At 38.0% G+C, this 10713-nt stretch overlaps 1 long non-coding RNA gene across 2 annotated transcripts in view; it reads left to right on the forward strand.

Moving 5' to 3' along the window:
* Positions 1-10155, forward strand: part of LOC135301821 (uncharacterized) — a 30649-nt gene extending 20494 nt beyond the window's left edge. The window contains exons 1-2 of one of the 2 annotated variants that reach the window (XR_010363560.1): positions 679-1743; positions 5304-10155. This is a non-coding gene — a long non-coding RNA (uncharacterized LOC135301821). Of the gene's footprint in view, positions 1-678; positions 1744-5303 lie in introns of those variants that run through there. The other variant, XR_010363559.1, reaches the window with a different exon arrangement.
* The last annotated feature ends 558 nt before the right edge of the window (positions 10156-10713 follow it).

Consider the following 10713-nt stretch of genomic DNA (forward strand, 5'->3'; position numbering starts at 1 on the left):
ACTTGGCCTCACAGTTAATGTGGAAAAAAACATTGCTGCTGCTGGTAATACCTAAAATCAGTGGCTACTCATGGAAAGCTCAGGTATTCTGAAATTATGGCTGCAGAATATGAGGTTTTAAAATCTAAATTTTAGATAACAGCATCACAGTATGGTCAAAATTGGAAGGGAACTCTGGAAGTCATCTGGTCCAACTACTCTGCTCAAGCAGGACCATTTAGATCCAGTCACCTAGCTGATTGCTCTAGCCTCCTAAAGAAGATTCAGACACCTAAAGGAGTTAGTCAGATAGACTTAGGGCCTTATCCTAGCATGTCCTTTTTCAGGCTATTAATAGTCCCATCCTATTAATTTTTTAAAAATATGTCACATACTAGTCTTTTGATAACCATCTTTTTATGAGAGGATCATTCCTTTGTTCCTAAAGGCCGAAATTATTAAATATAAGTGAACCATATATCCATTCAGAAATAACAAGTATGCAGAAATAATTTTTTACTATTCCTTCATTTTCTTTCCCAATTCCATTTGATTTCTCTCATCCTAACAGATGGCATACCAATTTGAAGTTATTCTATTGAAACACATTTGAATCATTGCTGAAAAGCTGTTGTGAAATTAAGTATTCATTGATAATCTGAGGCTGAAATCTTGCTGTTCCCTCTGTAGTATTCTCCATTTATATACTCTCTTTTCCAAATGCTAGGGTCAGAATTTTTAACTGGTCTGACCGATGGAAGTAGCCAGTGTTTTTTTAAAAAGCAAATTACAAGCAGAAAAGTGCCCAGATGATTGACATGTCAGTAGCACCCAATCTTTTGTAAGCCTTTGAGGAAAGTTAATCACAAAGTGCAGACATTGAGGTTACCAGACAACATTAAATGTTCTGGATGTTTACCCTGTCTGAGACTGGAATAACGCTGGCAAATCACAGCCCAGGTTTTGGTCCGGTGCCTTGGAAAAGCAGTTTCTGCCTCCTTGCCTGTAGGCAGCTCTCTGGCCATAGATTATGCCTGGCTTCTGTCCACCGATTGTGAGATGTCCCTCCAGCTGACTGGTCCTGGAAAGAAGACTCCAGGCCTCAGCTAGATTTCAGGGACACAGAGGCACACGGGCATTTGAAACTGATTATGATCAATAACAGTGATGTATGCAATGGAGGTAGTAGTAGTGATATTTTGAACAAGGGCAATCATCATTTGGACATAAAAAGTGCATAGTGCTTGGACCATACCACAACTGTCCTTGTTTCTCAACTATTTCCATCTGTTTCAACTATTTTTGATAGCTCTGTAAATCTCCTGCCCCTGGCTTGTTTCTGTTCTCCATCACATGACAATCTAATTGACAATTCAGGCATTTCTTTATGATCAATTCAGTGCTTATACCTGCTGTTTCTTGATCTTCTACCCCTAAAAATCATCTTGTTGTCTGCACTTTTTAGTGTTCCTGATGAATGAATGGTCCAGTTCAATACAGGGTTTCAAAGCTGAAAACTTGTCCTTAGCTGACAGAACTAGTGTTTTTTATTTTGCTATCTCTATTCAGCAGGACTCAGAGATTCCAATGATACTGTACTGCTTTTAAATAGACCATAGGAGATGGTGAATGATTAAACCTTTGGATTTATTCTTTCTTTTATTTGCAGGGAACAAGTAGCTTGCAGAGGGTCTTGTGTCTACTGCTAATTCAACTTGCACATAACCTATAGCTATGGAAATCAAGGGCACAATAATAAACCAGGTCCGTTTTAAGTGCTGGTATCTGGTGGTATTTGAGGTAGCACAGCAATGCCACAGCTATGGATGAGATGTGAATGCCTGAAGTAATAAAGAGCATTTCCAGGTGTTAAGCAAAGTCTTAAAGTTAGGTTCTGTGCTCATGACAATGCAGCCAGTGTGTGTAGACCTGGCATGGTATCCTGGTGTCCTAATGCTTTGGTGTGTAAAAGCTGGGAGAGTCTGATATTCTCCTTCCTTCCTTCCTTCCTTCCTTCCTTCCTTCCTTCCTTCCTTCCTTCCTTCCTTCCTTCCTTCCTTCCTTCCTTCCTTCCTTCCTTCCTTCCTTCCTTCCTTCCTTCCTTCCTTCCTTCCTTCCTTCCTTCCTTCCTTCCTTCCTTCCTTCCTTCCTTCCTTCCTTCCTTCCTTCCTTCCTTCCTTCCTCCCTCCCTCCCTCCCTCCCTCCCTCCCTCCCTCCCTCCCTCCCTCCCTCCCTTTGCTACATTTGTGCACTCTGGGAAGAGTCAGGTTACAAAATCAAGAGACATGGGACAGTGAGGCAGTGAGAAATTAGCATTATTTAAAGCACTGCAAGAATTTAGACTTAGTGAAGCCTTACAAATTTGTGCCATTTTTCTGTATCTTCAAACTACTTATTTTTCTGTATCTTCAAATTTTCTATATCAACTAACTATGTTTCTTTTTATCAAACATTGTGTTTGGTGGGGCTTGTGGGTCTTTTGGCTGGGAAGGAGAAGGGGATTGCTGGGACCTTTTACTTCTCTGAAACAATGGAGCTTTTTTAAAAGCTCAGTAACTCATAAGGTAGTATATAAAATAGAAGGGAGAGTCAATATTAGAAAGAGAGAATAAACAAAAGGAAAGCAGCTTGTTTATGGTATGAACTACAAATAAAGGAGGTAGAATTACCATTTTAAGAAATATTTCAATCTAGATTTCTCATAATTTTATCCTAGATAATGAAATCTGTCAGTCAATGATGTAGGAGAAACTGGCACTTTCCAATTCAAGAAATTTCTACTGTTGCTAGCATAGAATTGTCAGGATTGACTAAATATGACCTACTGTCTCAGAAAGCCCCTAAGACCAATTTTAACATTTCTATCTTTTAAATGCAGTTATTTTTTGGATGTCTTTAGGAGAATGGTTTTTTCCTTTTGGTTGGGGAAGAGTAGGAGAAAGAAGCAGTTAAAATGGGTGAAAGAATATGCTGCAATATGAATTCAAAAGTGTCATTTGAAATTAACCAGGAGTCCACGCAGACTGATGCTCTCTTTTCGTTTGTGGTGACTCTTAAAGAATGCAATTAAAGAAGCCATAGCACGCTCAGTTGTGTCAGTACAGTGGTAAGCATTTTGCATCTGTTCCCATAGCAACAGCACTGCAGAAACAAGTTGTTCAGGCTACAGTCTCTGTCACATTGGTATGGGGAAGCTCTCCCTGGCAGGCTAATAACTATAACTTTCTAGGTCTCAAAAGGCATTGTTTAGAACTGTGCTACTAAACAATGACATACTTAACAAAGCCTTAAGGTACCAAAGAAGGATGAACTGTGGATGGGATAAACATAGTTCTATTTGTAAAAATAATTTGGTATTTCTAGTGACATCACCTTAAAGAAAAACAAGATAATTTTGCTGACTACAGACACAGCAGGGATTTTAAAATACCTTGAAATTCTGATCACCTGGAAAGCTGTAAGAAATCATAGACAGTAGAAAATTACTAATCAGGCCCAACTGTGGTTTTGTTAAAATAGCATTATCACTTATGGCATTGCTAAAACTATTTTTTGGTATGTAGATGAATGTTTATTGGTGATTTCTTTTTAAAGATTTAAGGGGTTTTGTATTTTACTGGATAAAAGATTAAAAAAAATTGGCCTTTGGATTCATTATGTGAACTGAAGTTCAATAAGATACTGACATTCTTTCCTCAAAAGTATGCAGTTTATTAATGTCGTATCAAATATTTCTTCTATGTTGTCTTAGAAAGGAAAAGAAAAAAGTCCTGTGTGAATAAAACCAAAAGATAAAACACAGAATTATAAAAAAATTAAAATATAAGTACCTACTTCTTCTTTCTTATGTGGAAATCATTCACATTAAAACTGCAAGGATTAGTTGTTCTACCTAATAATTCAATAAGACATACTAAATTAGAATATATTTTCTTTTCTTCTTTGATCCATAGTAACAAACACAATAGTTAAGGAAGAAAAGCAGTTTTGGATATAACCTCTAATTTCACACCTGCAAAATATTTTAAATCACTGCTTTTAGGGAAACTTTCTACACTGTTCTGTGTCCAAATTAGTTTTTGTTTTGTTTGCTGTTCTTTTAGGTTTAGTGATACTCCAACTAGCTATCTACAAGTGAAGGAAAATTATGTTTGTAATTTTAAAATATTAACTATATTTGTTTTAAAAGTCCTGTCTGGAAACATCCAAAATATTATATAGGAAATTAAAGCCTAAATCCAAGGAGGGATTTGAACTTATCCTGGCAACAAAATGAGGCAGGTCATCTGAAAGGTTTGGCACTTGCTCCATAGGAATTTTCATTGGGGCTACTGCCTCTGTTAAGAAGATTTTTAAGTCACAGAGACAGCCAGTTGCCATGAGGACTGACAGCTGGGAATTAGAAGTGTGCCTTTCAGTTGTATCTGGGCCATATAAAAAAGAAAACTGTATTTTAGGCATTTTTTTTAAATCAGTTCCAACTAGTTGGCATAAGCATGTTTCTCTTTGATCCAACATGTATTGCAAATCCTGCTCATAAGTGCTAAGTCACTCAGAGGCACGTCTTCAGAAAAGGACACTTAATTACAAGCTTCTGTTTAAATTTGGTCAATAATGTGTGGACTTGAAAACCAATGAAGCTTTATGAGTATGCTGTAATTATTTTTACTCAGATGGTGAATTCTGATCAAACAGGGACACAGCACAAAAACATTTACAAAGAGTTTGTAAAAAAGCTATGTAGAAATTTTCCTACCACTTTAGATTAATTCTGGCTTTCCTTTCAACCACACCAGACAGGATGAACTTTAACCAATCATCCACAGAACAAGCACTCAGTTCTGACTTTGTGACGAATCCAGATTTGATAGATACAGATTTTCCAGCTAGTCAGATGGTTACCCTGATATAGGAGATACGAATACAGGGAAAAAAAAAAAAAAAGATGCTGCAGTGCGAAGACTGGAAAAAGATCATTGCAAAAACTAATGTTTGAACATCTTAATGTCAAATTCAATCCACAGCTCTGAGGTAAGCCTCTGGAGTGTCTATAAAATACACAGGGATAATGAGATTCCTGAGGAAAGGAGCCTGTGCCAGATACTCCAGTGAGCCATTACCCTGTACACTGTAACAGACTGTGTTTCCTCCTTGTTTTTGTCCATTGAATCCCCCCATGATTTGCTGCCAAGATCAGAACTCTTGTCCAGAGTTTATCTCATCTTCTGGAGTTACAGTCTTAATGGGCATGCCAAGTCCAGTTCTTTCTTTTCCTATACTCTGTATTTCTGCTTTTAATATCTCATTTCAACAACTCTCTTCAGGAGGATCCTTTACTCCGAATCATGAAGGAGAGATACAAATATGCCTGGCTTACTCCCCACTCCCTGGCTGTGGCCAAGGCCTTTCCACTGAAACTCTGCAACATAAAGACCTTGCCATTGATGATGTGGATTTATGGTAGCATCAGGCTCCATCCAGGAGGAAGGACCATTAAAGGTTGCACCTAATTGCCACCAATGATTCCTGCACTGCAATTTTTCAGAAGATACAGCAAAGCAGATTTTCATGACAAGTATAAAAAGCACTCTTCTGAGACAATGCAGCCATTCCTCCATTTCTAACCCTTATGCCAAGCTAAGAGTATTTAAGCCATTATGGACTAAGGTATTGTCCTGGATTAGGGCAAATCTGGGAGAAAACCTCCAAAAGGGGCCCACCAGAAAGCAAACCCACACAGGCCCTTCCCCCCACTGGTTTGGGAAGGATTCCTCAGAGAGAAGTAGAAAGAACCTGTTTATTTAACAAGCGAAACACCCCCAGCACACAAAATGAACAATACCAGATGACAACACTTTCACCGATCTGAAAAGGATAACAAATTCAGAAATTTGTTTTCCTGGGAGTGGTCACTCTGTTGTTGCTCCCTCCGGCGCTGGAGATAGCTGCTGCAGCCACCAGATGTAAACTCTTGGTGTTTCCCAGGTCCCAGTCTGGAGCAGGTTTGGATGGTTCCAAAAAGGGAAGGGAAAAAAACTGTCCAGGGGAAAAAATCTGGACCGCTTAGCTAAACTAACTAACAGAAGCAAAAAAGCAAAAGCAGAGCAGAAGCAAAGCAGGAGTGAAGCAGGAGCAAGAGCAAAGCAAGCAGCAAAAAGCAAAGCAAAAAGCAAAAGCCGCACGATGTACTGCCTCGTCTTTCTGTCCCGCCAGCCATGGGGGAGCAGGGTGATAACGAACCAAAACAAACCTTGCTCTTCAGAGCCAGTCTTGAAGGCACAGTACATAATATCCAGCACTAACAGAACACACAATTGGGGATACAGGCATCATAACCTCACCCTAGGACAGGTATCCAGAAATTTTAAACACACACACACTACTATTTGAAATTACTGAGCTGCTCTAGCTAACATTAAAAAAAGTAGAACAAAAATATAAGTTTGATCTGAGATAGGCACCACAGACATCAAAAAGAAATCAGTCTAAAAAATACAAATTTTATAAAGTTGCAACATAACAGAAAATGAGGCAGGCTAGTGGGCATTTTGACAGGGGATATAAAAGTATACTGCTGGGCCAGCTCCATATTTTACTCAGAAACAAAGAAAAAAGCCCCAACCATTTTCTGAGGATTTGGAACAATTTTATTAGCAGATGGAGAAAAGGGAAGAAACAACAGCTGAGAGCAGAAAAGAAAGAAAACCACTTTTTTTTTCTATAAGAGAAGCAAAATACTTCTAATCTGTATTGCAAGTTCATATCCTTAGTGGTTAGCTGCAGGAGAAGCTGTTGATAGAGTCAAGAGAGGTTAATGGCAGGAGAAAGCTGAAAGTGTATTCTTTGCCAGACAATACAAGTGAAAGTATTTGGAGAACAAGTGAGTATGATAATGCAACTTATTATGGAGCTTCATTTTCTCTTAGCTCTGACAGAAAACAGCTGCCTCAGTACTTCACCATTACCTGAGTAGTCAAGGTGAGATGAGATTGAGAAGAGTTTATGACTTAGTTTTTCAGCAGCAGCAGTCAAAGTAAAAGGCAAGTAAAGGGCAAGAATTGGACTCAGCATTTTCATTTTCCACATGGGACTTTGTATATTACATTTACATTTTATATGTTACATGCAATTTTCTAAGCATTTCCCTTCTGGCATTTATGCCACATGAGATGGTTGATTATTTGTTCACTGAAATTAATGTTACCACTTTTAAATTATGGTAGATTCTTGCTCACAGAAAGATGCATACTTTAATATAAAGAGAGCATAGCTAAGAGATAGAGGAAGAGAGGAAGGAGCAGGGGAAAGAAAACCAGAAACAACAGAGGGAGAAATTAATAGAGGAAGGCAGAGAGGAAGGGAGATAACATTTTTGACAACTTTTGATTCCTTGTTTGTTTCCTAACTTTTTATGCAATGATAAGCTTCTTCAGAACTCTCAGTCTTAGTTTCTTGTCTTTAAATGAAAGATAAAATTACTGAAATAATTTTCATTGGTGCTTTGAAAAACTGAAATAAGGAGCAGCTTGTACAGGAAAAAGAAATTAAATTAATTTTTAAAATATATTTCTGAAAAAATGTTTTTTTAAATGCTCAGTTTTGAAAAAGCTGTTCCATCTTACACAAGAAAAGGTAGAAGGTTGTTATGAGAGAAATCAGAACCATCTGTCTAGGTCACTTGTGTTACCTTAACTTTCTTTGCTTCAACTTTAGTCTCCTAAAACATCTCTTGATTTTCTAACTCCATAACATTATGGAAGTGTTCCTACTCAGACCATTCTGGGAAATTTCAGATTTCTGTGCACAGAAAAGGATGTTGATAATGTAATAAATTTTAATATATATTTTTAATACACTTAGGTAGTATTAGAAAAAAAATAGGGAGAAAATTTACTAAACCAAGAGTATCTCCAAGTTCTTCTAAATCCACAAATTGGAGAGGGTAGTATGGGTCAGAGGGATCAATGAGAAAAGGAATGATGGTGCATGGCAGTGCCTCAGTTTGGTGAGCAGTGTTCTTCCTCCAGATAAAGGAAATCAGTTTTTCCTCACTCTGTTCCAGTATAGAGTATAGGTGGTTGTCGGAGAAATTCACAAGATTAAGAGATTTTTTAATATCTTTCCTTAATTGGGTTTTATTACCAATAAAAACATTACATTTTAACTGTTTGCTTCATTGCATTTCCAGAAATATTTGACAGGCACATGTCTGGTTGATGTACTGGTTCTCAGGAACCCATTGAGTTCTTGTATTTGCTTGTACATCAGCAAAGATAAAATCATCCTTTTAAATTTCAAGACAAGCACTTAACTTCAGTTTTCACACTGTTTAAGATGAGTATACATAATCTTCCAAAATTAGACAGAGAAACATGTTCTGTGCTGGACAGCTAAAATCTTAGCTAAACTCTTAAATATGAACAAACAAAAACCGTCAGAGATTTTATTCTTAGGGTAAAAAATGTATATTAAAAATGTTTTCCACTTTCAAAGTACTACCTCCCTCAGAACTAACAAAGCTCCATTTTATCTTTCTAGGATTTATTACTGATAAATCCATTATGGGCATTCAAGCTCTCTGTTGCAGTGTGATGTCACCAGTTTCCCTTGGTTTCTCCCTGAAATTTCCTTCCCCAGGTGGGCTGTAAATCACCCTTCCTGTTCCCCACCCTTGACCCCTGCTGTCAACCCAGAAATTCCAAGAGGAACATCAAGTGATTGGCAGGTTCAAAGGATGCCCTCCACCCCCCGGGGGGCCATTGGCCCACCCAAGTGTCCCTCTCACCTGAGACCCCCTCCCCCTGGTTGGTGGTCCCTGTGTCCCCTCCCCTGCCCCTCTCCCCAGGTAAAAGGACAAGCAGAGCATGAGGTCAGGGTTCTGGTGGGAGAGTTCTGATGGGAGAGTTGAGGGGATTGTTGCAAGATTCAGAGGCCATGCCACCAAAATAAAACTCTGGATTAAAAACTCTCCATGGGGACCTGCTCCTTTCTTCACCTCGCCTCAAAGGTTTCTCTGGCTCAGCAAGGCCTGAGGAGTGACCCCCTCAGCAGCAAGCTCTATCCTGCAAGCTCTGGAGCTCAGGGCATTACCGGACTTGTCCCCACGCGCCCAGCTACCACCACAGGTACTGAACAGCGTCTCTGGGGAGAAAACTCCACGGGTGCTGCTATTTGGTCAGCAGCCGAGGCCAGACAGACCAAGGCAGTCCCGTCTGTAATATTGGTCAACTCCAATAGCTCTCAAATTTCGTATTCCCCCAAGATGTTAAAATTTAAGTAATATATTTGGGGTTCTTTTTTTATTTTCTTGGTGTTTTCAGTTTATTTTCAGTGTAACTGGGTTTCTGCTTAGGGATGTTCTCCACAGGTATCAGGACTTATAATGTTTCATCACAAAGGCTAAAAAGACCCTCAGGATCACTGGGTGCAACAGTTTGCTACTCTTCTTCTCTTAGCAAAACGTTTTTCTTACAGGAAAAATGATAAAAGAGAGGAAAAATTTTCTATATATGATTATAACTTGTGAAGAGAAACTGTTTAAGATCGTCATTCTGGAAGATAACTTAAGACAAGCTGAAAAAGCAGTCTTCATATTTCTAGGGCAGAAAAAATTCTAAAAAAAGAGTAGAGTTCAATCAATTCAGAGAAGTACAAGGGTATATTTTTAGAGACAGTAACCAAAAGCAAAACTATTAAATAGTGTTGTTACCTTTAAAGAAATAAAAGTCATAGCATAGTTAAAACTCACCTAATTGCAAAATCAAAATAGGAAGGCTATCAAGACATCAGTTTGATTCAGTCATTGACCCTCCATAGAACTCAGATAAGAGAATGAGAAATATAAAACAAAGTATCAAATTCAGGTTACTAGGGAAGAATTAAAAAGTGTAGCACAGGTGCGTAGAGACAAAATTATAAAGAAAAGAACTTAAGAAGAAAAAGAAGCAACTATTAAGGAGAAACAAAAGTATCACTATATCATCCTAGAGGGATCACAGTAGTCAGATGCAAACAATGGTCCAAGGAGAGGCTTGGTCTGATACTAAACCACTAACCAATGATAGTTTTAAATGGTCTCTTTGTGACTGTTTTCTCTAGGATTTACTGCTGTCAATACCAGCAACAATTGTCATTGGGGTAAAATTAATCTTAAATAAAGAAAATAAGCATTTAAAAGGTCTCAGAAATTATAATGTGTTTGTAGTCGTCTGAGTCTTGTTTAGGTGCATAAAACAGTCTCAGAACTACTGGCATTGTCTAGAGATGAAAAATTCTTCAGACAACTGAAAAAATGCAACCTAGTACTTGCATTTAATAAAGAAAAAATGGAGTAAATGGCAGTTCTGTTAGGAAGAACATGGAATTAAAGAATCACATACTACACAATCCTCAATGAACTTGTGGTCTATAATGGAAGGTAAAACAGCAGTACAGTAAGGAAGGCATATAAAGGTCTATATACATATATCTATATATCTAAAATCCTGCTTGACTCAGCATCTTCCAGTCTGTTCCATTATTAGACAGAGATAAGTGTGAGAGTGCCCAGAAGCAGTACTCATAAAACAGAGCATGCAGGACATAGATGTCATTACTCAATTTAAGTGCTATCAGTGGTGCCATATTTAATATTTTTACTTCTTTCACACACACAAAAAGTGATGATTCATGAAAAAGCATTGTTTGATCATTTGGTGTATAATAGACGCATGTTAACAGTGTTACTTGTGGTAG

Source organism: Passer domesticus, chromosome 5, assembly GCF_036417665.1.
Source record: "Passer domesticus isolate bPasDom1 chromosome 5, bPasDom1.hap1, whole genome shotgun sequence".
Classification (NCBI taxonomy): Eukaryota; Metazoa; Chordata; class Aves; order Passeriformes; family Passeridae; genus Passer; species Passer domesticus.